This window comes from Aquila chrysaetos, chromosome 11 (assembly GCF_900496995.4).
Source record: "Aquila chrysaetos chrysaetos chromosome 11, bAquChr1.4, whole genome shotgun sequence".
NCBI classification, from domain to species: Eukaryota; Metazoa; Chordata; class Aves; order Accipitriformes; family Accipitridae; genus Aquila; species Aquila chrysaetos.
This window is the reverse complement of record NC_044014.1, coordinates 40876899-40903099: the sequence shown is the minus strand read 5'-3', so window position 1 is coordinate 40903099 and position 26201 is coordinate 40876899. Positions and strand designations below refer to the sequence as shown.

The following is a 26201-nucleotide window of genomic DNA, read 5'->3' as shown; positions in this document are numbered from 1 at the left end:
ATGAAAATCCAAACTGTCTGATGAACCTTGTTTCTCTAATGCAGTCATTCCTTACTCACTACCTTGGACTGCCCAGGTCCAAAGGAAAAGAAATCACAAACAGTGAAAGTGTCTTTATACAAAGTCTTAAGTCAATACACATTACATTTCCAGGGAAAGGACCAGATCCTCATACACGTTAAAGAAATAGTTATGTACACTGACTATAATATTTGGGCTTCAGTTACAGTACACTAGGAAGTCTACATTATGAACATAACTGTCTCATTTTGTAAATCATACTAAAATAAATACTAGTGAAAACAAAAGTAGCAATATTTTAGTAGGCACCTAGGTGTATAACCTTGCTATATACAATATAACATACTTCATAGTTATTCCCTTGCTAAAAAATAATAATCTGTGAACAGAGCAATATGCTTAATATTAAAGCAAAGACTAGAGATGATCAGGAAAGAACTTTTACATTAGAATTGAATGTGTAATGTAATAAATGCTTTGAAATGATTAGTACATTCTCTATCAACTGAAAGGAACAATTACTTTAAAAAAACTGAGCTTATATATGCAGGGTGACTTGGAAATTTTCCTACTACTTCTGTTTCTGAAATTGTTTACAGTGTTCACAGGGATCAGACGATCAAACACAAGTCTTGGAGAGAGGTCTGAACTTCACCTTGACACCTTCAAGGAATCCCTAAAGGTAGATACTGACTTTCTATTTCAGAGTAATGCGACCATTTCTCATACCAATACTTGCATAGGAACCAAAGTAAATAATGACTCTTCTACTATGTTTTGCAAGCTATTGTCAGCCTTGACAACAAAATTGATTCCTTCTAAACTGCTAGGTAAACAGGACCAGTAAAAGCATTGTGGATACAACTCAGCTTATGCCTATGCATTTTCAGATGACAAAGATGTAGTTCCACATTGGCACATCCTTTAAAAGCTTTATATTTAGAGCCTATTTTTCTAAGAAGACAGAATCAATGTAAAATATTGGGATTTTTTAAAAGTTTTCTAGTAAGCTATAACTTTGAAGGTGGCAACTAATGATACAACCGGCTCTAAGCAAACCTAAATCTTCGAGGCAGCTAATTTGAAATAACCTCACTCAGCGAGTGGCATAAAAATATTGAACAGTGAACAAGGAAAAAAATACTTCATTTGCAAATTCTTAACATAATTGTCAATAGTCAATGTCTAGAAAGCAAACCTAACTATAATTGAAGTTTTTCTTCACCTCGTGTTTTCCCCAAGAACAAAATACACCGTAAAATGCAGCATCAGACTGTAGAATGTGGACAGGTCCAGAATGTGGGTAACCTCATTATTGCAGACTCTCATTCTTCCTTTAAGAAATTTGAAACTCAAAAAACCACATCACTGTTTGGATATGTCCCTCTTATAAAGATTTAAATATTTCAAAATGGTGTATAGTCTGTTAAAGTCAGGGGGACACCTGACTACGAAGTCTACGGTGGAGGTAGTCTTAAACATTAATGGCCTCGCAGCGTGTTGTCCACAGTATTATCCATTGATCCCAAGTATCTTTGAATGCTGAATTACTCCTTTAAGTTAAGTTTATATTCCTCTGCAGACTTCCATTTAAATATGTACGTGACAGTAACACTTCAAGACCTACACTAGACGATCACAATTTTAATAGCCGAAAAAGATCAGATTTAATATTTTAAAAGTGTGTACTAAAACAACGGCATAGTGAAACTAAACATGATCTGAACATCTCTACACTATGTTCCGATTTCCACTAATATGACTAACATGTCTGTATTCTTCTCATGACTGCTGTACTTAAAAACAAACAAGTCTACCCTGAAATAGTTCATTCTTGTACAGGGTGACTGAATTAAGAAAAGCACTAGGAAAATTATGTACATTATTCTAGGCTCTGGATTTCAAAAATCATGTGGTTGAGCTCAGTCCTTTCAGTTTTCCTGCAGTCAGCTACAGTTTTATTCTGTAAAATATATATATAATAATGGTTATATGGTTCCCTTGTGAAGATACGACAAGCAATATCCAGCTCCTATTTCAATGCATTTTTAACATATGAAACATTTCACAAGCACTAAGTCACATTGTTATTAATACTCCACTAAGCGAAAACAAGTATTTTTAATGAACACTGCATAGCCTGAAGAGAAATGCTGAGTATTGCCAATAATACAGGCCTATCTATTTCACACACTGGCAAACAACATTAGTTGAATGACTCAAAACCCACATGTGCAGAAAATCTTTCCTGTCGGATTTTCATTTAAAACAGTGCACATCTAAGGGCAGATTCTCAGTTGAAACAAATCACCATATCTCCACTGTTTTTAATAGAGTTCATTTATATCAGCAGGGGATCATGACCTTCATGGGCATTACAGATCCTTCTGCACTCCAAGGTATACAGATGCAAACTAATATGTTTGCATTAGCTACACAACCTTGAAGGACTCAAGAATATGTCTCCAGTGGAGTCTTTGGTGGGTACATGCCAACAGTTAACAATATTAACAAAGACAGCAGTAATTCTACAACATTCATATTTCGTTGAGTTGAAGAGATAGCTTAAACAAAGGAATACAGTTATTCTGATAAGGTTTTTAATTTCACTTTGTTTATAATTCTGAAGTGCTACAAATTTTACCTAATAGTTGCACTGTGTCTCCCATCTGAAAACTGACCAGTAGATTATAAAGAAGATTTGGGCAGAACTACTTAAGTGATCATCTAATCTCTTCAAGAACTGAGGCTTATAGATATGGGCTAAATTTATAAAAAAATATATTAAAAAGGATATATAAAAGGATACGATCAGCCATAGGTATTAAAACAGTAAATACTATTAGTATTCATTATGTGAATCAAAGAACATCCCCCCTTTAGCCATAAGCAAGAATTCAGTTACAACACAGAACTGAAATACTCTCATTAGCAGGACTAAAATAAACAAGATCTGGCCAAGTGAAATGGAGCCAGTTTATTTGGGTATGTACTGGTGATAAAGTATTCACAAGGATTTACTTAAATCTTGCAAGGTCACACTCCTTGAGGTCCCCTTATAGTCATCAGAGAAAGTAATCACTTTTGCATCACCTCCGAAGGTCCTGAGCCTCTGCTTGCTATAGAGGGTGGTGAGAGAGACCTACTTTGGTAGGTTGAAGTTTTGTCTCGTGAAGAGTCCACCAAAATACTCATTTTATATTAAAAAAACCCACAAACTTTTAAAAGTAAATTGTAACAGGCCTTTATGAAGCACTCTGGGTATTTTGGACATATCCACCTGAAATAGGTGTCAAGATTTCAAATATAAAGTCATTATTTTTCAAAAGTAGCCATACATGTTCAAAAACACATCTGTAGACTCTAGCTTTTCAATGTTGTGGAGTAAAGGGAGCAATATTAATTTATCACATCCATGGTGAGATCAGATGTCTTCTGAATTCCATATTCCAGAACAGCTGGAGACTTAGCTGTAAACTTAAAAAATATTTTACTTTAGTCCTAAAGGATTCCTTCAAGTATTTGTATGGCAACAACACAGGCAGGAGATTGTATGCATGCCATTATGCAGGGCTTCATGATACAACAGCTGAATTAGGATCTAGACTGCAAACAGCAGAAGTAGTCAAGGATCTATCTGGGTCCCCTGTGCAGCAAAAGTGATGTTGGAGTAGTGAATGCAAAACCTGAAGCTTGAGCCTCACTCTGAATTTTTAAGAGCTGTCCTCCTCAGCCAAGTTGTTTGTAAAGGAATAAATATATGCAGCTACCGGGCAGTATAAGGTTATAAACAGACTACATCAATATAAGCCTAGTTATATCATACTTGTCTGCGTGTGCCATTGACTACAGAAACTACAAAGCAGTAAGCAATTTATCTTGATAGGCATCCTGACTTTCTTTCCTTAAACACCACTATAAAGAGTTATTTGTAAACACACAAAACAGGCTTGAGATTCGGGGCATTCCTGATGTTTGAGGATATTCAGATGCAAGTTCATCTCGCATTCCTGGGCTTACATATTGGCTTAAAATAACAGAAGTTAAAAAAAAGCAATGATACTTCACTGGAATGTTTGAAATTATATACACCATTAAAAACAACTTCATAACCTTAAGCCATATTGTACTCAAAGGCTCTCCTGAAAATAGATTTCCATACATAAAGGCCTATGGCCAGAAACCGAGCACGTGTTTTGTTTCCTGGGATGTGTCTGTTCCCAGACACTCATTGTACAATCTTGGGAGGACTGAATAGAAAAAAAATCCAACCCACCAGCATGATTTTCACTGCTTATTTCCAGCAGCTGTACCGTGACTTTGTGATAAACATCTTTTGATTTAGTTCAATGTATCCAAGGACAATTTTATTTTTAAAAAGACTAGCACATTTATTGAAATCAGCTCCCTAGGGAAATATTTTTTAAAATGTCAAGCTAAAAAGTAAACACCAATCAATAGTATGATAAGTTAATAAATGTCAGAGCTCTGATTAAATGACTGATCATTTCAGGCTATGTGTTGGCTGACAATAATCCTATACTCAATAATTATAGGGTCCTATACGTTGTATGTTAATAGAAAAAACCCCAAACCCTCACCCAACCTAAGTAAGATATTAAAACAAAGTCACAGTCCCTATAGAGATAGCAGGCATTCTATGTCTGTTGTTACAATTTAGCATTTAACATTTACCATTTAACATTTTTTGGTATTTGGTGCTTATAAATGTTTCCTCTTTTGAATTATAAAGTCATTTTGAATTCTAGACAAAACCATAACAGTGATGAAAAAAAAGTTGTATAAAAAGCAGTTTCACAATTTCTTGTGTGTGTTGAAACAATGTTGCCATTACTTGGGAAAATTCCAAGCATGGATTTGCTGTGCAAAGACAAAAATAAGATATTTTTTTTTCCCCCCCATATCCAGCTCAGAGAAGCCCCCATCTTTCAAACCCTATTGTGCAATTCAACAAAGTAAAAACAGCTGCAAGCATCTGTCTCAAAAAAGCTCCAAACCCATAAGCTTTTGTAAGGGAAGATCCAGTTCAATCCTGTTGCAGTCTTCATTTACATTAAAACATATGAACTAACAGAGAAGGGCCAAGAGGTTTTTCAACTTGATTACAGTGGGTTTGCTTCTGCCAAAATTAGTTAACACAGTGCTTCAGCCATCAAGAAGTAAATAAAACTAATTTCGCTCCTTACATTCTTTGCTGGGAGAAGGCAAAGGACTTGTCACCTTGAAGGTCACATGAAGAGTGAAGAAAAGCGAGATGAATGCTTAGCTGTGAAACACCTGCGAGAAGTGCCAGGTCTGGGGCAGCCGTACCACAAGATTGATAACAGGGCTCCAGAAACATCCCGATCATGGGAACAACGTAATACAGCATGGAAGGTCCAAATCAGCAGTGTTTGAACAACCTCCGTCTTTTTCACAGTTCTTGCCAAAGTGAGGCGTCGGGCAGCTATTTCCATATGGATAGCCTCCTTCCCTCCGACACCTCCTCTTGAGGAACAAGTAACTAGAACCATATAATCTAAATCTAAGTCCCACCAATGGGCCTTGCCATAGTCAACCTGCTTGCCACCAGGCTGCTGTGTGAGCCTCCTCCCTGCCCCTGGCTCCCCGCACTGCCCGTGCTCGCTGCAGAATCTGCGCTGCACTGCAACAGCAACTTCTCCCGCATTAGGACTCCCGAAGTCCCTGTTTTTCTTGGGCGCCGTTAGTACGCTATTTCCAGAACATGAAAATCAAGCCGCAGCTGTCTTCCCATCAAACAGCTCTTTGTACCCAAATGCATCTGGCTCCCTAGTTCAATCTAATAAAAAGAAGAGACCTCTCAAGTAAGTTTTCTTTCTTACTGCTGCCTTGTCTCATTTTAGATTGGTTCAGTCCCATTACTGTTCAGTCCCTATCCTACAGTTCCCAGCACAAAAGGAACAAAATCTCTTGTAACCAATAGGCAAAATTAAAGAAATTTAAATGCTTTAAGAACTTCTTTGCACTTCCTTGTACCAATTTGTGTATCACTAGGCCCTAGGAATATTTGCCCCTTGCATGCAGAGTTAATGGAGACAATATTTTACCCTTCAAATTTTCAACTTGCTCCTCAAAATACAACTTCCAACTAAAAAACGAGATCCCTTGTTGAAGGTCATATGTCTAGTTAAATAAACCAAATCTATGATCTTCTCCAAAGCTATAGACCTCAATGGACAAGTTTGTGTCAGACTCAAACACAAAAGGAAGCCAGTTATTTAGAATTCTAGTTTTCAAGTATGTCTCATGCTTTTAAACAAACTTTTTAGAGGACCTCATTGCTCCCCATTCTAGAAGCAAATAGGAATAACTTTTTGAGTGCAAATAACCTCATTGAAACAATGGGACCATTTAGATGCATGGACAATTGCATGCACATTTTTCTGTTTGGGTTTTTTTTTTTTTCCCCCAAAAAAAATCTTTAAGGATTCACAGCAGTGCCACCTTATTAACTGCTGCCTGAAAAATCTCTTAAATGAACATTTCACAAGTTAGTCAAGGAATCCTCTGACAAGACAGTAAAGGCAGAACTTGACATTTTTGACATTTTAAAGAACAAAAATTCCTTTGAAAAGGCAAAAGCTCCCAAGCCTTTTAATACAGCATTTCAAAGCATATTTTTACTGTGCATCAAAAGCCTGCAAAAGGAAATTCATTTACAAGCATATTTATTACCTTTCTTTGTTAATATAGGTAACACAAAGAATGAATAACCCACGAGTATTTTAAGTTGAAAATCACTATATTTACTTGGTAACACAGATTCCCTACTCTAATAAACCAAGCCTAGCGCATTTTTTTTTAAAGACACCTGACCCAAGAAAACCTATTTCTGTGAAAAGCAAGTAAGTATATTTAAAAAGGGGGGTAGGAGGGCGGGCAGGGGAAGCCAAGAAAAAAAAAAAAACAAAACAAGGGCATGGAAAATCATATGCAATGAGCAAATAAGGAATTTTTCATGTGGAACTGTTTCTCATTATAGATATTTTTTTCTCCTCAACAGTTTCAATATGAGATTGTAATTTTTTTTCCTCTTCAAGCCATCATGGACAGCTCCCTATGGATCTAATGCTGTGAGATGTGAAGTACCTTGTAAGAAATGAATTACCTCAACCTCTATCGATATCAATTGGAGTACTGAGGGCTCTCCTCACTGTGTGAATTACCCTTTCTCAATCAATATGCAGGAAAAGTCTTGAATTTAAAGCCTCTCAGTGTAACTCTCTTTCAGCATTCAGTTATATCTAGTTCCTAATACTGCAAAACAAATTTAATTCTAAATGAGCATGCATAAAACAGCCTAAAAAAAACCAGAAAAAAATATTTAGAATGTATAACCCTTTAATTAAAAAAAAAAAAGCAGAAATTTTCAGATCCAAAGTAATCCTAAATTCTCAGAAAGAACTACGTTGCTGGAATATGCATAATATTGCATGTTCTAATCCATTCTCCAAAACATTGGTGTCAGGCAACTGAAGTTGGGGAGGGTAGCCAGAGTGTCTCAAAGGACAGAGCTGGATCCCTGGTTTCTGGTAAGAGAATAAGGGTCTTCAATTCTCTTGAAAGTGACTGTGAGCAAGCCAAAGTGGGGAAGGAGGAACCTATGCTGTTTTCAATTTTTCTTGTTTCTTTCTGATATATAAGGCAAATATCTCATTATGTCAGTTTTTCTCTTACTTTTTCACATTGGCAGTATTAGAAAAATTCAGCATGATTCCAAGGTGATCCTAAAAAAATCCCCACGCTTTTCTACTACTTATTTGGGGAAAAGAGTCACAGGAAGTGAATACCTCATAACTGGTCTGTTGCAAAGCAAATATAATGATCACTTACTATTGCTAATGCAAAATCAAAAGCCATGGGTACTTCATATTTGAAATATAACAGTCTTTACATTTCATAGAGAAATCATAAAGGCCAAATGGTACTTTATTTTGGTTTGTATTTCAACTTTAAAAGTATTGGAGGAATTGACAGGGAGTAAAAAAGAAGTTAAATTTCTTTTAATCAGATGTTACTGTCATTCACTGATGATGCAGGAAGGAAAGGCAAACATAACTAGAAATAGAGCAATCTATCGAACTGACAACAAGAAGCATACTTAAGGTTAATCTGCTTTTTACTAAGAAGCAATTTTCTAAGTTTCTAGTACTGAAGTTTTTAATTGAGTATCCATCTACCATTCACCGAAGTGTTCCGGCAGTTTTACAGCAGGAAAATAGGAAATTAGTTGGAGAAAAGCTCATCCTACAGCAGCAGCATAAGACTTTCCTATGATGAACTATCATATAAATTGCTTGGAGATTATATGCTGTTATGAGGGGGAGGAAGGGGATGGAGGGGGAAAAAAATTCAAAATAAAATATAGTAGAGCTGCTGAGACAGCCCTTCTCATACAGATTGTTTAAAGGTCTTAGCTGTACTCTAAATCAAAAAGTTATGGTCTTAAACAGGAGTCATAAACAGGGAAAAATGTCCAGCGCTAAGCTACTCAAATTCTTCCATATCTAGGGATAGACTGAGTTAGTACAAGTTCCAAAGTGGTATTTCTGCAGCAAAGCAAAGGCACATCCTGCATTTTTCAAGACAACAAAAACAATCTCACTGTGGTTTTAGACGTGGTATTTTAACGCACTGTGTACTACATAAATAGATTCCAATAGACTTAAGAGGAGTGTAACAGCATTCAAATCAATCAGCATTATATACACACACATAAACACATTTTAAAAAAATAAAATATAGTGATTAAAAATATATTTCTGAAAAAAAGATCTCTTTCAAGTCCTCATAGCCACTCCATAATATCCAATAACATCACACTTTCTCCTTATTTTCCCATTTCATCGAAGAGTAACAGGAAGAGATAAGGAAGGTAGAACAGTAAAACTAAGAAGGTAATTTCTTTTTTTCCTTTATGAAGTTTGCTATGTTGACATATTTATTATTCTGAGATAATCTCTATGATCCTGTTCATGATCACTTCCAGAACAGGCATGCCATGATACTTCTTTTAACAGAAAACCAGCATACTCCTGTAACACCATGGATGGGTAATGAAGATTTATTTCCCTGATTCCCTTGATCTAAGATTTCAGCTATGCACATGTCCATAAACAAAGGAAGTTCTACTTGTAATTATTATAAAAAAACATTTAGTTTGACTCACACATAACTCGTACTCTATTTTCTGTGGAATGATTTGAAGGAAGCTGTTTGAGACAAACATGGGTGGAACCATGACAGGTCTACAGACAGAAACCTTTTAAAAATATCTACTTATCAAAGACTTCAGCTCTAAACCAGGCAAAGTTTGGTCATTTCAGCTAACATGCATGTTATGGATTTGGTTTTGTTCATAATGGTACTTTTACATAAAAGTTAAAGGCTGAAACCCCAAACAGACAAAAACTGTAATTCCATGTAATTATGTATTAAATGTATTAGTTAATCCCTTTCTAATCCAGAGCAATTAATTTAATTTAACACCATACTGTAATGTAATATGTGAATCTAGGAGGCTGGGAGTCACTTAAGAATGTGCAGTAAATGAAAATCCAGCTTTTAGGGAGAGGACTAAGGCAAGTGGCTTAAACATTTAGCTCTCAAATTTACAAATACTTCAGCTAAACACTCATCAGCATCCTGTACCTATAATGAATCCAGATTGTATGAATTCCTTTATACACGTCTTGTCTATACAGAGGGCTACAAGATAAGAAGTAGCAACACAGACGTTTTGGGGATTGTCAGCGCAAATAATAGTTGATGTGATCACTTCACCAGGTGAATTCAGTACTATCAGTCACTCTTGAATAAAACATACCATTATTTATAGCAACACATTGAAATGACTCCAAGGTGTCCCAGAAGCTTGTGACTAAATGTTTTAAATACTCAAATGTTATTTTAAAAAATCACTACTGTTAACTAGAGAAAATCTCTTCTACTTCAGATAGTTTCTGCTGTTAGCACTTACGGGAGAAAGGACATGAAAGAGATTGATAAAAGAGCACTTGAATGATCCTTTTACACTGATGACTGCCAGGAAAGAGACCATTGCATAGACATTTATTTAGCAGATTGATTTGGACAGTGAGAAACCAGAGCATTACTGGGGCTGTTGGATTATACTCTCAGTACAAGTTTGAAGATCCTGGGTTTCTGTGCTACAAGAGAGAAAAAAAAGCAATTTGTTAAATGTGGCAGCTAACAAACAGAGCAAGGGAGGCTGTATGTGATGGCACGCAGGGAAGAGGACTGAAAATTACAGTCTCCTACAGGGCAGGGATCTGCAGAATCCTGCGTAAGATCAAGAAAATCTGCTATTTGGGGCATATTCCTCTGCAGTTCTATGCAGAAATTCTCTGCGGCTTTTTCCCTATTTATTTTTACACAGACAAAACCCCAAATATACCTGTGGAAAAATTCAAACTCAGCATGCAACATTTTTGACATTCTAATTAAGTGATCATACTTTACGTGGGATGTTCTTTTTCTGCGGGACTTTTAGTTTAAACATTGTAGAGAATTTTTGTCTAAATTAAGATTTCCTAGTTTCATGTTTCATTTTTTAAACCACTTACATCCCTAATTAGTCAAAGAATTAATATACTATACATTAACCTAAATTTGCATACCATGTCAACAGCTCCATGAAAGAGTACAGCAAAAAAGGAAAGGAAATAAAAGGATCTAACTAGAACAGAATCAGAAAGTAACTAGGAATTATGTTGGATAAAGCTAGGAGCAGAAGAAAGATTCATTAAAGGTTTAAGAGAGATGTGTGTAAGTTAAAATCCTGTGTTGATGCATCATTAATTGTACAGAGTAAGCTTTTAACTGACAGGCAGCAGTGAAGATCAAGTAAAGGGTAATGAAAAGTCCTTGATATTAGCAGAAAGCTCAAGAAGAACTATACATACACAGGTAGAAGAAAAGATACAGGAAGCATGGTGACTTGTGGCTATGGAAGGTAAGAGTCATGCAGACTGATGGAGGTCAAGAGGAACATACCCTGTACAGGTATGGTGTATTGATTTTAACAGTAGTGTTCATACTTTTAGGTAGCCACACATAATGAAGTGATGGGTAACATAAATGCTCTGTAAAAGAGAAATTAACAGTTGGCAATCTGGTGACAGCATTTTGTAATGACACCAGTTACCTCAGTTGAAGTAGAACCAGGCAAGGTGTCTAAATACCCAATGACATGAGGTAGTTTCACTGCTCAATGTACATACCGTATCAGAAGAAAAAAAACCTAACAGATTCAAATTAGGTTTTTAGTGGAGGTTAACATATTTTAAAAGTATGCTACTTATGTCTTACCAAGAGATCAATAAAAATTACAAACCCAGGGTCTAGCGAAGGCGGTTTTGAAGGTAGGCAAGCATTCTGCTTCTTTAAGACACCGCACCTGCTTGGTATACCTTTATGGGCATAATACCAGAGATATGGTGGTACACTGCCACCATACAGTAGAAAAAAAGAGATTAAAAAAAAAATCAGAAAAAATACAATAAAGTGTGTTTTTTCACCAATGCAGTAGTAGCACAGAGCTCAAAGAACATGTTTTCCTAGAAGATTTATACTCATTACTTCACTTTCAATGAAATAAATGAAATACATGGCTGAAATCTAATGAGCAACCTCCTCTTTCTATAAATGTGTGTTACAGAATTATCTGTGAAGTTAAAAGAATGCTAAAAATACACAAAGTCAGAAGACTAAAAGCAAAAGGTTAACTAGGATCATTGTAAATATTGTTCACTAGTTGTAATGTACATGCAAATTCAGACAGAGGCATTTATATTAAGGAAATATTCAGGTTGTGTTATAATGACCTGTGACCAGGGTCTTAAAAGATACGCGGTCTGTTTGCGTACTCTAGAAGTGGGCACATTCATGCACCACTATGTAAGAGTTGAAATTTTTCCCTATAATATCTACAGAGTATTTGCTCTTGGACCTCCCTTGTTACTCCTTAAGACAGTGTATGTAGGTCAGAGTAACTGCCACTAGTTCAGTTAACTCAACCACAGGACTGGCACATAAAGAAGAAGAAAAGACAGGTGGAAGTCAAATGTCCACAAAGACTGCAAACTTCAAGGAACAGTTTATTGGTAAGGAAATCTTCTTTATTCTTTGCAAGTCCTTGTATATATTCTAACAACAGGTGCAGTCAGTTACCATTTTCATCTATTAGCTGGCAGATAGTTTTGAAGTTTCTTATGCAATTACTGATGGTAGCACCATCCTGCCAAAAGCCACATCATCCTCTGATTCATCAAAGATGCTGTAGCATTTAATAAAAGCCATGATGGAGCTCCAGGTGGCAACACAGCAGCCATCTAGAGTTACAATCTCAGCCCAGCCACAGAAGTTTTTGAGGACTCTTACAACATGCTCTGACTATTGTAGGATGGCTCCTTTCACCAGTTTACTAGCAGGCCCAGATACAGCTCACTACCCATGTAGGTAGTCCTCTCGGAAACAGTTGGACACAAAGACCTCCCAACAGTAAGCATCAGTAAATTGAAAAACTTCAGAAAGGGACTGTTCATTGACTCCATGTGGCGTATGAAACATCATTCATATGGAGAAAACATAGTATTCAAGCATGCATTTAAGGATTGTGCTTGTGCTAGTATGCATTCTGCTGATAGCGCATGATAGGTGTGAAGAAGAATCTTAAATCCACCATCTCCCTGCTGCTTCAGTTTTGTTGCTATTAACTATGTATCTATGCATTTGATGATACACATAGACATATTATTCAAACACACTGCAATACTCACACATACATATGCAAATATAAATATAAATACAGATAACAATATGTCAGACTGTATCTGGTTTACTTTATAAACACTCTTTGGGCTGAAAGAACTGCCAATATTGCATGCTGATCTGATGGAAATCTGAAAACAGCAAGTGCACAGAACGAGTGACTAACCTGACAACTTAACATATTTGAAAGCCACCTGTTCAAGCATTGCAAATCAAAGAAAACCAAATTTTCTATTAATTTGAAACATAAATACTCACAGTTACCATGGAAAATACTGTTAATAAATGCCACGGAAAGAGAGTTTAGCATATAGTAAAATTGTGAATGAGATTCTGAGAATGAAGATAACGTTGATACTTATTAGATATATTTATCTTACTTCAGACTTTCATGAATAAAATATTTGCTATCATACTATGAACAGCATGGCAGAAAGTAAGCTTTCTTCTGCAATCCATCCCACTCCACTTTTGTTGCACCAAAAGATATCCCTACACCCCTATTATAAAATCACAAGGAAAATTATATGCCTCTTTGGGGGGGGGGGGGGATGAAGTGGAATCAGTTCAAATATCAACTGTTTATGAAAGTATAAAACATATTTAAAAACTCAGTGCTGAAAGTATAAATTCAGCTTGGCATCATCTTTTCTATGTAAATAAATATATTTTAAAATAGACTTGTTACATCAAATACACTTCAGTGTGCTATGCTTCCAAACTGCCACAACAAGCACTGCCTAAAAACAAATATTTGTGGATATCTCCTTTACCAAACTACTTAAATTTATCACACCGAAGGTACACATTTAAATGTCTATCTTTCAGGGATATTAAAGGTACAAATGTTTATTTTTAACTAGAGTATGTATTCCAATGTAGACAAAATACCTCTACAATCACATGACAGTATTATATATTAAAAACAACTAAAATAATAATTGAACAAAACCATATTAATGGGATCCAAGAAAATATAAGAGCAATTGTACATGAAAAGGTTTTATGTCAGATTGTGCTGATAGCATAAGAGAAAATGGATGCTGTAGTAAACCATATTACATAAAGAGCAAATCTGATGTGACAGTGTGTCTGCAAAGAATGTTAATAAGAACAAAATCAAAATCATAAAAAAAGAGAATGGGAAAGCTAAGCAGAAAAGGCAAACTAAATATTCCAGGCAAGGTTTGTTCTGTAATTACGAAAGAGAAATTAAATGATAAATTATGGAAGAGCTGTTGTTTCCTACTCACAAGGCATGAGTGAGAAGGGTACTTGGAACTGAAACAAGTTTGCAGAACCAGGGCTTGGTTTTGCGTGTTTAAGACTATCAAACTCTGGCTCATGGGGTTTTTTTAAGATTACTGATACACTTCTTTTATGCTCATCTTTAACAACAGCAAATTAAATATACAGGACATTTTTGCTACACTCAGGAAACCTCAAATGGGAACTAACACATAACTGCTACTGCAGACATACCCTTGTACTGAGATGAAAAAACCCAAACAAAACACTCAAACATGAAAGAGACAAAGTTGAAGGCTCTTCTTATGAAAGACTTCCACCTTGGTGCTTCGTTAAGCTATGCTGAGTGCAGGAACTTGGGTGAGAAGAGCCAAAATGCCTCCAGATTATTTTTCTGCTAATCCAGGTTCAGAAAGACCTGGATCCTCACACACCATCTAATGAAATTATGGCAGTTAAAAGAAAGCCATAGAGAACCATGCCACTGTCTGAAGTCAGAAGATGGCAATAAATGACATGCCATGATCCCCACACAGTACTTCCCCTTGCCTAAAGACATGAAGCCTATGTTAGCTGAGCAGGTGCCAACTAAAAGATTCTCCTGCTTTGGGGGAATCCCATTAACCTTTGCAGGGCAACTGCTTGTGCCCACTGAGTGATCAAGAGAGGAGAACAGAAGACAGAGCTACACGGTACAGAAGCTATGTGTGATTTACCTTACCGTGAGGAGACAATCCAAACCTGTTCTAAGAAAAAGGAAAAAATAACTTTTCTTGTAAATTAAATAGTCAAACAGGATCACTCCACACATTCCACGCTGACCAAGCCCAAACCCAAAAGCTCAGAGATGTCCAACATAACAGTGATTTCACTAAATCATCATTATTTATCAGTGGTAATCCCATGGCACTTTCAAGTATCTAAAAAACAGCATTCTCCTTCTTAAATTAGTAACATTTGAAGAAAAACAGGTAGAGGCTATAGAGACTGGGACAAAACACAGCTTTTAAAGCATGTCAAGTTAAAGCCACCATGAGCAGCACAACAGCAGTGTGCTCTGAAAAGTCCCTAACAATCTATGGACAATGAGTACTAGGGGCCTCTGGGTATTTTTATCCATGTTTCAGAAAGTTTTGAGAGGGACAGAGGTTGTAGTATTTGCAAAAACATTAAGAAGTGCAGGTTTCGTTTAGAATACGTAAGTACATACATACTCTACAAAAGCTCAAAAAAATGATGCTTATAGACATATTACCTTTGTAACTGGTTTTGCAGTAAGCAGCCATCACTACTCAAGTGATGGCAGAAATTATGTGCATACGGTAGATCAAAGAGACTAAATGAAATACACTGAATAATACCCTCTTATTTCTCATACAATAAAGAGATAAAAATCCCATGATGTGCAAAATATCTTTAACCACTTATCACTCTCTATATTAGTTATGGCATTTACTGAAAATGCTGCACTTTTAATATTATTAACTGTTTTAACATTAATTTGTTAGCAATCACAATGTTGTGAAATGTGTAATATACAAATAAGTGCTATGCTTTTAACAAATTTCATCCAAATGATCCTACCTAAATACACCTTAGACAACATTGTTGATAAAGCTAAAAAAGAAAATAAGAACAAGCTGCTAAGAAGCACAAACAACGCTTTGCTTTCATTTTCATACATAATTGAAATACCAAAGAGTAGTATACTCAGAGGCTCTAAATGATATATGATGGAGAACAGTGAAGAAACAAAAATCAAGCAACTGGAATCCAGCATCAATTTATAGAACATTCAACAAAGGGCAGAGAATGACAGGAATTGCCAGTTCTTGCTAACTTTAGACTTCTGAGGTTGTTCCATGAAACACTGCCATCCCTGAATTTATAAAGTACTAATTAAAATTAAAAAACACATCATCACTCAGAAGCTGGTTCCTCATCCACTTCAAGCGTGATATGAAGAGACATTGCCATAAAATGAAGGCATCAACCGACTCTGGAGACTGAGGCAGAACATGAACAGCTTCCCACTTAAGGAGTAAGTTTAGTAATGTGTTGTGTTTTATCCCCAGCTGGCAACTAAGCACCACGCAGCCGCTCGCTCACTCCCCCCTGCCCAGTGGGATGCAGGAGAGAATGGAAAAAAAAGTGAAACTCATGGGTTGAGATAAAGACAGTTTAACAGGACAGAAAAGGAAGGGAAAATAATAATAATGACGATGATAATAATAATAATAATAATAACAACAACAACAACAAGTGATTCACAATACAATTGCTTACCACCCGCTGACTGGTGCCCAGCCAATCACTGAGCTGCGCTGTCCCCCAGCCAACTTCTCCAGTTTGTATACTGGGCTTGATGTCATATGGTATGGAATACCCCTTTGGCTCATTTGGGTCAGCTGTCCCAGCTGTGTCCTCTCCCAGCTTCTTGTGCACTCCCAGCCTCCACTGGCAGGGCAGTATGAGGAATTGAAAAGTCCTTGACTTAGTATAAACACTGCTCAGCAACAACTGAAAACATCAGTGTGTTATCAACATTCTTCGCATCCTAAATCCAAAACACAGCATTATACCAGCTACTAGGAAGAAAATTAACTTTATTCCAGCCAAAACCAGGACATAATGGAAAACGGAAAGTTGAACATGAACAAGCCAGATGACAGAATGGCATCTTGGGAAGGCTAACACAAGATGGTCTGAAAACAGTATCTGTAATTTTCAACAGGTTTACTCTTGACTTATTAGGCAGCAGTGTGGAATTGCAAAGCAAGGCTTAATCATGCAGTTCTTCCCAATCTTTTGAAACAGAAACTGAAGTTCAAGAAACAAAATCTTTGGTCCAAATATGTCTCCACTATTACGGAAGCAGTTCAGTTAGCATCCTCTGACTCTCACCAACTACAACACACCTTTCACAAAATGGGTCATACTCCTTGCTGCATAATGATATGCACCGTTAAAACAGTTACAATTGTTATAAGAAAAGACTGATCCAATTTTAAATCCGTATTTAAATAAGACAAAAGTCTGATTCAATGCACTGATTAATAAGCCAGCAACTGTCATAAATTTTATGTGTGCACAACATGCATATATTTAAAGCACAGACAACATTGGTACCACTCTTGGAATTTATATTTAAATGAAAATAAAAAGTTACTAAACTGAAAAATGCTTTTAAATTAATTCTGTTCATTAGCACATGTACTGCAAAGTGACAGAAGCCAGCACAGAAGACTCAGACTGAAACTCAAAGCTGGTGGTTCATACAAAGGATGCTAGGTACCATCTGTGACCTCATGAAGAATTTAACTGCCACAAGTTTTTGGACCATTCACTAAGGTTCTAACAACACACTCCAAAAATCTCTTCAGATTTTGGACATGTGCCAAAACAAAATTAAAGCCTTTCTTACGCAGTTTTGCTAACTGCAGAAACTCATTCACCCAAGGCTAAATGATGACAACTTGATTCAATTGCAAAACAAGATCAGTAAGTTTTGTGAAATATGTTTCCTGTCTGCAGACTGCAAAATGCTATGCTAAAAAAAAATAAAGTTCTCTTTTTTAACCTTTGAAATATCTAAGCCTCACTTGTAGTTTAACAATATAAAAGCTGTAAACATTTTCAGATTCTGCTGCAAGAATCTGTTTAGATTCTGTCCCTCTTATTCTTTATACCTTAGATAAAACTTGGGTAGGTCAAAAGCTTTTGAAAACTACACCTTGTCATTAAGTAATTACTCAGACTCATATATATCTCTCATATGACAAGGCCCTAGAAGCACAGTGATGCTTGTTATCTGTGTCATGTTACCTAATAATTTATTGCCAGATCCACACAGAGATTAAGGTAACTTTCTCAATAAAGAGAATGTCGAAGAACAGCTACCCCTAGTGATGAGAGAAATGGGAGATGAAGTTCAAAGTCTGTCTTTGTTTACAGTCATTTCTCATTTTTCTCAACAAGCTTGTAGCCAGACACAGAATGAACACTGAACAAAGACAATACCTCAATGTGTATACACATATTCGGCTAAATCACTGCAAATAATTTTACTAGAAACAACTTTCCGAGTAGGTTTGTGTCACATTGTTTCATGCAGGTCAGAACTCCACCTTCAAACGCTAATGTACCTCCATCTAAAGAGTTAAATCCCATTTTAAATTTCTCTGGTCTGACCCCCTGAAACACAGAATACGAAACAGACCCTTCTCTGGGTCTCTATGCAATATGAATGCACTTGAATGGGCTAACTTAAGAACAGTCTTTTTTAAGTGCCCTGAGCACTAAGCAAAGATCCCTAATCTGGAGAGTAACGCATGGGAGTGGTAGCAATGGCAGACGGAGAGCAAAAGCTAACAATGTAGACTGGACACCTGGGGGCAGAAGCCCTCAGTCTGGTAACAGGAATAGCCCAAGCCAAAGGGTGTAAGGGAGAGGACATCAATGTGTTTATACTGTGCCTAGCAGAGTCCCAGTTCACAAGAAGAAAATCCAGATGCTACCACAGGAGAAATACAGAACCATAGAATCATTTAGGTTGGAAAGGACCTTTAAGATCATCAAGTCCAACTGTAAACCTAACACTCCCAAGTCCACCACTAAACCATGTCCCTAAGCACCACATCTGCACCACTTTAAAACACCTCCGGGGATGGCGACTCAACCACTTCCCTGGGCAGCCTGTTCCAATGCTTGATAACCCTTTCAGTGAAGAAATTTTTCCTAATACCCAATCTAAACCTCCCCTGCTGCAACTCGAGGCCATTTCCTCTCATCCTATCACTAGTTACTTGACAGAAGAGACCAGCACCCACCTCACCGCAACCTCCTTTCAGGTAGCTGTAGAGAGCGATAAGGTCTCCCCTCAGCCTCCTCTTCTCCAGACTAAACAGCCCCAGTTCCCTCAGCCGCTCCTCATAAGACTTGTGCTCCAGGCCCTTCACCAACTTGGTTGCCCTTCTCTGGACACACCCCAGCACCTCCACGTCTTTCCTGTAGTGAGGGGCCCAAAACTGAACACGGTACTCGAGGTGCGGCCTCACCAGTGCCGAGTACAGGGGAGCAATCACTTCTCTGCTCCTGCTGGCCACACTATTTCTGATATGGGCCAGGATGCCGTTGGCTTTCTTGGCCACCTGGGCACACTGCCGGCTCATATTCAGCCGGCTGTCGACCAGCACCCCCAGGTCTTTTTCTGCCGGGCAGCTTTCCAGCCGCTCTTCCCCAAGCCTGTAGCGCTGCGTGGGGTTGTTGTGACCCAAGTGCAGGACCCAGCACTGAGCCTTGTTGAACCTCATACAATTGGCCTCAGCCCATCGATCCAGCCTGTCCAGATCCCTCTGTAGAGCCTTCCTACCCTCAAGCAGATCAACGTTCCCGCCGAACTTGGTGTCAGCTGCAAACTTCCTGAGGGTGCACTCGATCACCTCATCCAGATCATTGATAAAGACATTAAACAGAACTGGCCCCAAAACTGAGCCCTGGGGAACACCACTTGTGACCAGCCGCCAGCTGGATTTAACTCTGTTCACCACAACGCTTTGGGCCTGGCCATCCAGCTGGTTTTTTACCCAGTGAAGAATATGCCCGTTCAAGCCATGAGCAGCCAGTTTCTCCAGGAGAATGCTGTGGGAAACGGTGTCAAAGGCTGTACTAAAGTCTAGGTAGACAATATCCACAGCCTTTCTTTCATCCACTAAGCGGGTCACCTTGTTATAGAAGGAGATCAGGTTAGTCAAGCAGGACCTGCCTTTCATAAACCCATACTGACCGGGCCTGATCACCTGGTTGTCCTGTTTCTGTATAAATGGAAAAAACTTAACACAAATGTTCTTTAGCGCAAGAGTGTTATTCATCAGAAAATTAGGAGAGTCCATAGCAAGTAGCAATCTTCCTGATTTCTCTTCCAAGAGTGAATACACAGTGTGCAATCAAACTGGCTAAACATTGTCCATGAGAACACACTCCTGATGGATAATTTAGTACAAGCAACACAGACTATTTGGAGATGTTATTACCTGGAGCTTTCTGAGCACTCTATGGACTCAAGTTACACAATTGTATTATACAAGTCGGAGTTCTGTCTGTGTTCATAAATACTATACGGTTACTTTAAAATATGGATAATACACTCTTTATAGGCTCAAAGGTGGAGACAGGACTAGGAAAACAATTTTTACAAGGAAGCAAAGAAAAAAATTAGCATAAAGAATATTCATGTTGCAGGAAATTTAAAGCACACAAGCTGCAACAGCAAGAAGAGATATGAGTGAGGAAGAAATCAAAATCTCACTGAAGGGAAACAAAATGGAGACAAATTAGAAACACCATTATTTTCCATAAAGCAGAAGGCAAAATCACTACAGTCCTTGCTTGGAACAGTGCAACTTGCTATAACCTTCACTCATCTTTTATACACATACCAAATCCTTTTCTGAATTGTATTTGCTTCAGGACAATCCTGCTTGAGCATCTTCCTTACAGCTTCTCTCTACACACACACACTGACTTCAGTCCTCTTTTTTTCTCATAATAACCAAAGATACTATACCAGCCTCCTCCATATCCAGCTTTTCTCTGACTGATAGTTTCTGGTTATTGCTACTTGTCTACCTTTGCATTCATCATTCATGGATTTACAGAACTTTCATGTGGTAGATTCTGTGTAGGAACTTTGAAGACATTATTTAAATCATGTCTTCCCCTGCACATAACTTGTAGCATTAGCTTTCTATGTAACCAAGAGAGAAGCTGAGTGAAAGGAGAGGGAGAGACAGAGAGAGAGAATATGTATGTGTGCAAGCATTTTGTTCTATATAACTCTCACCTTTTTTTAAAAAGTTGTTTTCATTTTATATGCTTTCTCTATGCCCCACAGTGAAATAAGCCAAGACAAAAAGAGCAGGCTATACGACAGACACATGCTTTTCCATAGGTGCTCATTTCAGAATGAAAACACTCTTCTGAAAACAGGAGAAATTAGTAACATAGCATAATGGCTTTAAAATAAATAGTCTAATCCAGAATTAGCAAAAAATACTTTTCTCATTAACATTTCTGTTATATGATGCCATCAACTCTCAGTTTATCTGAAATAACAGAGAAGGATGTTTGAAAGCCCAAGTAGAAGAAAAAGGTCAATTATACAGAATATATTTAAATTATAAGAGAAGTGAAAAATAATGGGGGGCAGGTGGCAACTATGTAACTTAAGTCAGTGGAAGACACATGTTCTAAAGTGTCACATCCAGATGACCATAACAATTCTCCGTCTAGATCTCCACAGAGGAAAGCCAGAAGGCAGATAACTGCTCCCAAAGGGCTAGAAACAGCACGGAGCTGGCTTCAGTGGGGCCGTGGTATTTTTGACAGCACAAAGCTTGGTGCATGGAACCAGTCGGAGGCCTCCACACCTGACACACAGTTAATATACAGCCTGGACAACCTGCCTGTGAGTGACAGGGTATTATGCACGATGTTATGGTGTTAAGCATGGACTATGATTCTGTGATTCTATGACTAAACTGAGAAATCACTGAAAAATTTATGAAACACCTGTCCCTTTTAAAAGAACTGTTTTTGCAAATTATTTTCTATTAGATTAAAACACTATTTCCATTCTGAAAGGGAAAAGAGATAAATAAAGTCTGTTGGCCTGTTACAAAACAGGGAGGCATATTTTAATCTTTATCACTTGACAGAAAATAAGAAATAAATTTCAAGCATGGTCTGTGGTACCTGTTCACCAGCAAGTATTAACAAGGCATATCTTAACAAGAAAAAGACAATATATGGATGGAGCCAGACTCTCACAAAATCACTTTGGGTGGGAAACATCTGAAATCAAGGAATATAACTTATAGTGCCAGGGAAATGCATCTGCCAGGAAATAAAAGCAAAGTCAAGCCACGGATACAATCTCAAAAAAAACCCCAATTCAAATGTAACACTGGAGGTAATTTAGAAGCTGGCACAGGTAAACACAGAACAGGCAAGCTGGAAGATGACAGCAAACTGCCAAAGAGTGGACAGTATTAGCCACTTTAATTAATGTCAGGGCACACCACTGAGGTGTGTGCACATCTGGCCTCTGAAAGGTCCACCTCATATACAAGTGGAATTATCATCCTGCTTCAGTCTGCAGGACCACAGTCCTTTCTTTCCAAAGATTCCGTGCTACTGTGGCAAGAAAATTTGACTGATGAGTATGATCAAGCCTGATGGACAAAGCATAGTTGCAGTTTATGTAACAAAGAGCTAATACTGTATTATTAGGACAAAATCAGCTGTCATATTAATCATGCCATTATCCTGTTTTTCTAACATTCATCTGTATATATTATAAACTCTGAAAATCCTTCTCATTTGTTTAGACACAATCAAATACAATGAGGCCCCTGCTGGAAACAAGTAAGTGCAATGAAGGTAATAATAATTAACAGTAATGGAGTACTGGTATAAAAATGTTCTCATCAACTTTTATTGCACAGTAGTTAATGCTGTGAGATTTTTCAAGAAATGTTCATCTTTACTGTATTATAAAATATGAGTTACAATACTGATCTGGAAACAATGAAGACTCGGCAAGAAAACGGTACATCTACAACTTCCAACACCTTCGAAAAGCATTTCTTAACAGATATACCAAATACGTTATAATAATATCATTAATAAGACTGTACCCTAAGTACTAGGTTTACATTGAAATATTTATGCTTCAACACCACAGTTGGATATTTCCTCATAACTGTACATTAAAACAGTTTCACAGGCTACACTGCAAGTGTTTTTATGTTAACTGGTAGGAAAGAACATTTATATGTTCAAGCTGTATTGGGCAGGCTCTTCTATATCCTTGAAAACTTGACTGGGTAATATCAGACTTTAGCAGACAGGCTGCCAAAACCCAGTGGGCCAGACTGTTGAACCCAGGAAGAAAATGTGACAACCATAAAAATAGCCTACACAATAATAATAATAATAATAGCTTCCTATGACAGCAGATGAGGCTGTGATACAACTATAAATGCATTAATAGATTTGGTCTCAACATTTTGGTAATATAGGAGTCTCTGAGGGCAAGAGCAAATAGGGATTTGATTTGAAGCCACACCACATGAAAAAGGTCAAACTGTCTAGTCAGACAAAACATTATGCAGTAGATTTAGCTTACCTGTTTAGTGCCTTACATCCATGTTTACCAGCAAACAAAATTCTCACTAAAACTCTTCAGATAAACATCTCTACTGCCTTGATGCTGTTTATCATATGGCACTAGAAGTTTTCATGAAAGTTGTTGCAGAAACAGAGACAGCAGTAGCAGTACTCTAGCACAGAGGCACTTTTTCACATGATTACACACCACAGCCAGTAGTTTGGCGATCATCTTTAGTAGAAGGAAAAATACATGGTTTTGAAGATGTATTGCTATTCATGCTGTCAGGTTTTCTGTGATTTCTTTTACCTGTGCTTCACAAGGAAGACCTCTGATGTCCACTGTAAAGGTAGGAGTAAGAATCCTACCAACCACTTTCATCATGAACATGGATGAATTTGAACTCACTGAGCACTCTTGAAAAATATTTCAGTCATTTCTGGCTCATCTTACAGACTCTCGTAAGACTTGTTGGACCTGACATTTAAAAGAGGGTTCTTTTCATGCAATTCTTGCAAGCTTTTCCGCATGCTCGTAGTTTGAAGTCACTGTGATTTAACTCCATTTTGTTTGTATTTACATTCCCATTATTGTTCATCCATTTTAGCTTTCTGCAGCTGTTTCAAAGTCTTCGCTGATAGGTACTAAGTATTTGCTCTGGGCCTCTAATATGGTATATTCAAACAGTCTCCACATAATTTTGAGAGAGTTCACTCGCAACTGATCTTTTTTAGTTTCTTTCTCTTGTTTACTTTAATTCCTCTGTTCCAAATCAAGCACTAGCATATCAGATGCTTTTTACTTTTGCTGTTTCTGCAAAGATGTTAAATCTACATGCATCACAAAGTAGCCCTTAAAAAGGAACATTTTGAACTAAGTTCAGCATGCCATTCAGGAGTAACTGAGGAGTTTCTTCTTATTTTACACCTGAAAAATAACTGGGAGAAGGGCAAGCAGCAAAGTAGCTGAACAGTCAAAGAGATGCAGACTGCAATTCAGGAAATGCACCAGCCAGATCTTGTACTCCATAAAGGAAAAACAGGTATAAGGGAGGGGGGAATTTGTGATATATCCTCAGGACTGAGCTATGCTGCAGTCTTCCGCATAAGCATCATTTGCTGCATCAGACGTATGTAATTGGGAGACTATATTCACATAAGAAACCTCTATATAAGTGAACATGGGTTCACTTATAGCTTCTCAAGAGAAGGTGGAATAGTATAGAAACCTGCCTGGATGGCACCAACTCTGCATTCTTTTTTTAGCCTAAACTAAAAGGAGGGAGTTATAATAATAACAAAAACAAATATCATTTCAGACAACAGATAATATTGTAGCTATATCTTAATCTGAAGTGCTGCCACTTTTGGCATTATATTTTTGCAGTGGTCATGAAAAGTGTTGTGCTTACTGTGCATGCTGAAGTTGAAATTGGCTGTGCTCTCTTCCCTTGCCCCCCCGCCCCCCTTTTTTTTTTAACGTAAGTGTTCCCAGGACTCAATCATATTGTAGTGCTTCTACATCAAAGACCTGCCAAATTTGTATGGTTTATTAAAGAACCGTATGTTAAAGGAAGCCAATGAAAGTTGCTGGTGAAGGAGCAATTCAAGTTCTGCTCATACTCATTTATCATTTGGCTTGTTTGTTGAGACTGTCAATCAGTGTGTGATTTAAAAGTTTTCTAACATGGGCACTGTTGCTGATTTCTGATCATTACATGTTTCGTTAACAAAAAAAAATTACATACACAGAACTCCAATTTTGGCATAGGCAGCATGATCATATAAGGGCAAAAACTGTGTTTGTTATGATAGCTACATTTCATATACAAAATGTAACTGTGGTTCTTGTTGTTCCTGCCTCATGTATTTCTTCTCATCTGATGTGAACTCATTTAAGAGGTACTACTCCCACTTTTGCCTTTGCTTCATTATTTTATATACAGTGATTTAACTTTAATCTTCTAATGAGAATTAAAACAGGTAAATGATTATGCCAAAAGAATGATGCTGTATTATAATGCTTTTTATCCTAGCTAAAACTTCAGAATACAATGACATCTAACCCTGAAAGACTGCATCTTTTTAATAAACAGTCTTCTGGGTATCTAACTAAAACATAAATCTACCCAGACAATATGAAACAAGAACTTGGCCAGAACTTGAACTATTTTTCACTATAGCTCTAATTACGAACTTTATTCAGTAGAGAGGTTTTATCATATGAATAATTCCATCTTTTTCACTGAAGCATGATAAAAATAGGCCCTTAAAATGAGCATATGCTTTAAGAGCCTGAAACAAAGTCAACAGGATCCATTTCCATGGACCTAAATGGACAGATAGTAGAAAAGAACTAAAAAAGCCCAATGAAAAGAGGCTAGGTTGCCCATGTTAAGCACATACGTATAAGGCGCTGCTGAATCACAATGAATGCCATTAGGATTCTTTATTAAGATGCTTTTTACTTCCAGTAAAGTTTACCTCTTCATACATCCATGTAGTTGAGCACATGTGTATATATAATGGTTATCTCCCCTATAAAATGCTTTCCTCGATATATACTTAATGTTAAAAAAAATTCATTAGTTTGCTGGAAAAAATACCCCAAATCACCTAAAATCCACAGGAAGTGAATTCATAACTGAATTCCTATGTGAATTTCTTGCATTTTCTAAAGCAATTGCTAATCCCATTTTAAAGATGTCAATGCTTTTTCAAGCGTATTTCTGTTATAGACAATTTTGCATCATTAGTTTAAAAGAAAGACATTTTAAAAGGCAAAAAGCAAAAAACCATGGTACTTTGATATTCAGAGGCAATTCTATGAACTGCCTGATTTTGACTAGACCATTCCTTACAATGAGAAAACAATTCAAGGATGTTAAGTGGCATGCTATTACTCAAAGAGAAACCCCTCTTTGAGATAC

At 37.2% G+C, this 26201-nt stretch overlaps 1 protein-coding gene across 4 annotated transcripts in view; it reads right to left on the bottom strand.

The window, feature by feature from the left end:
• The window catches only part of CTNNA3 (catenin alpha 3), a 549510-nt gene that overhangs the window by 242875 nt on the left and 280434 nt on the right, over positions 1-26201 (bottom strand). The gene's annotated exons all lie outside the window — the stretch shown is intronic.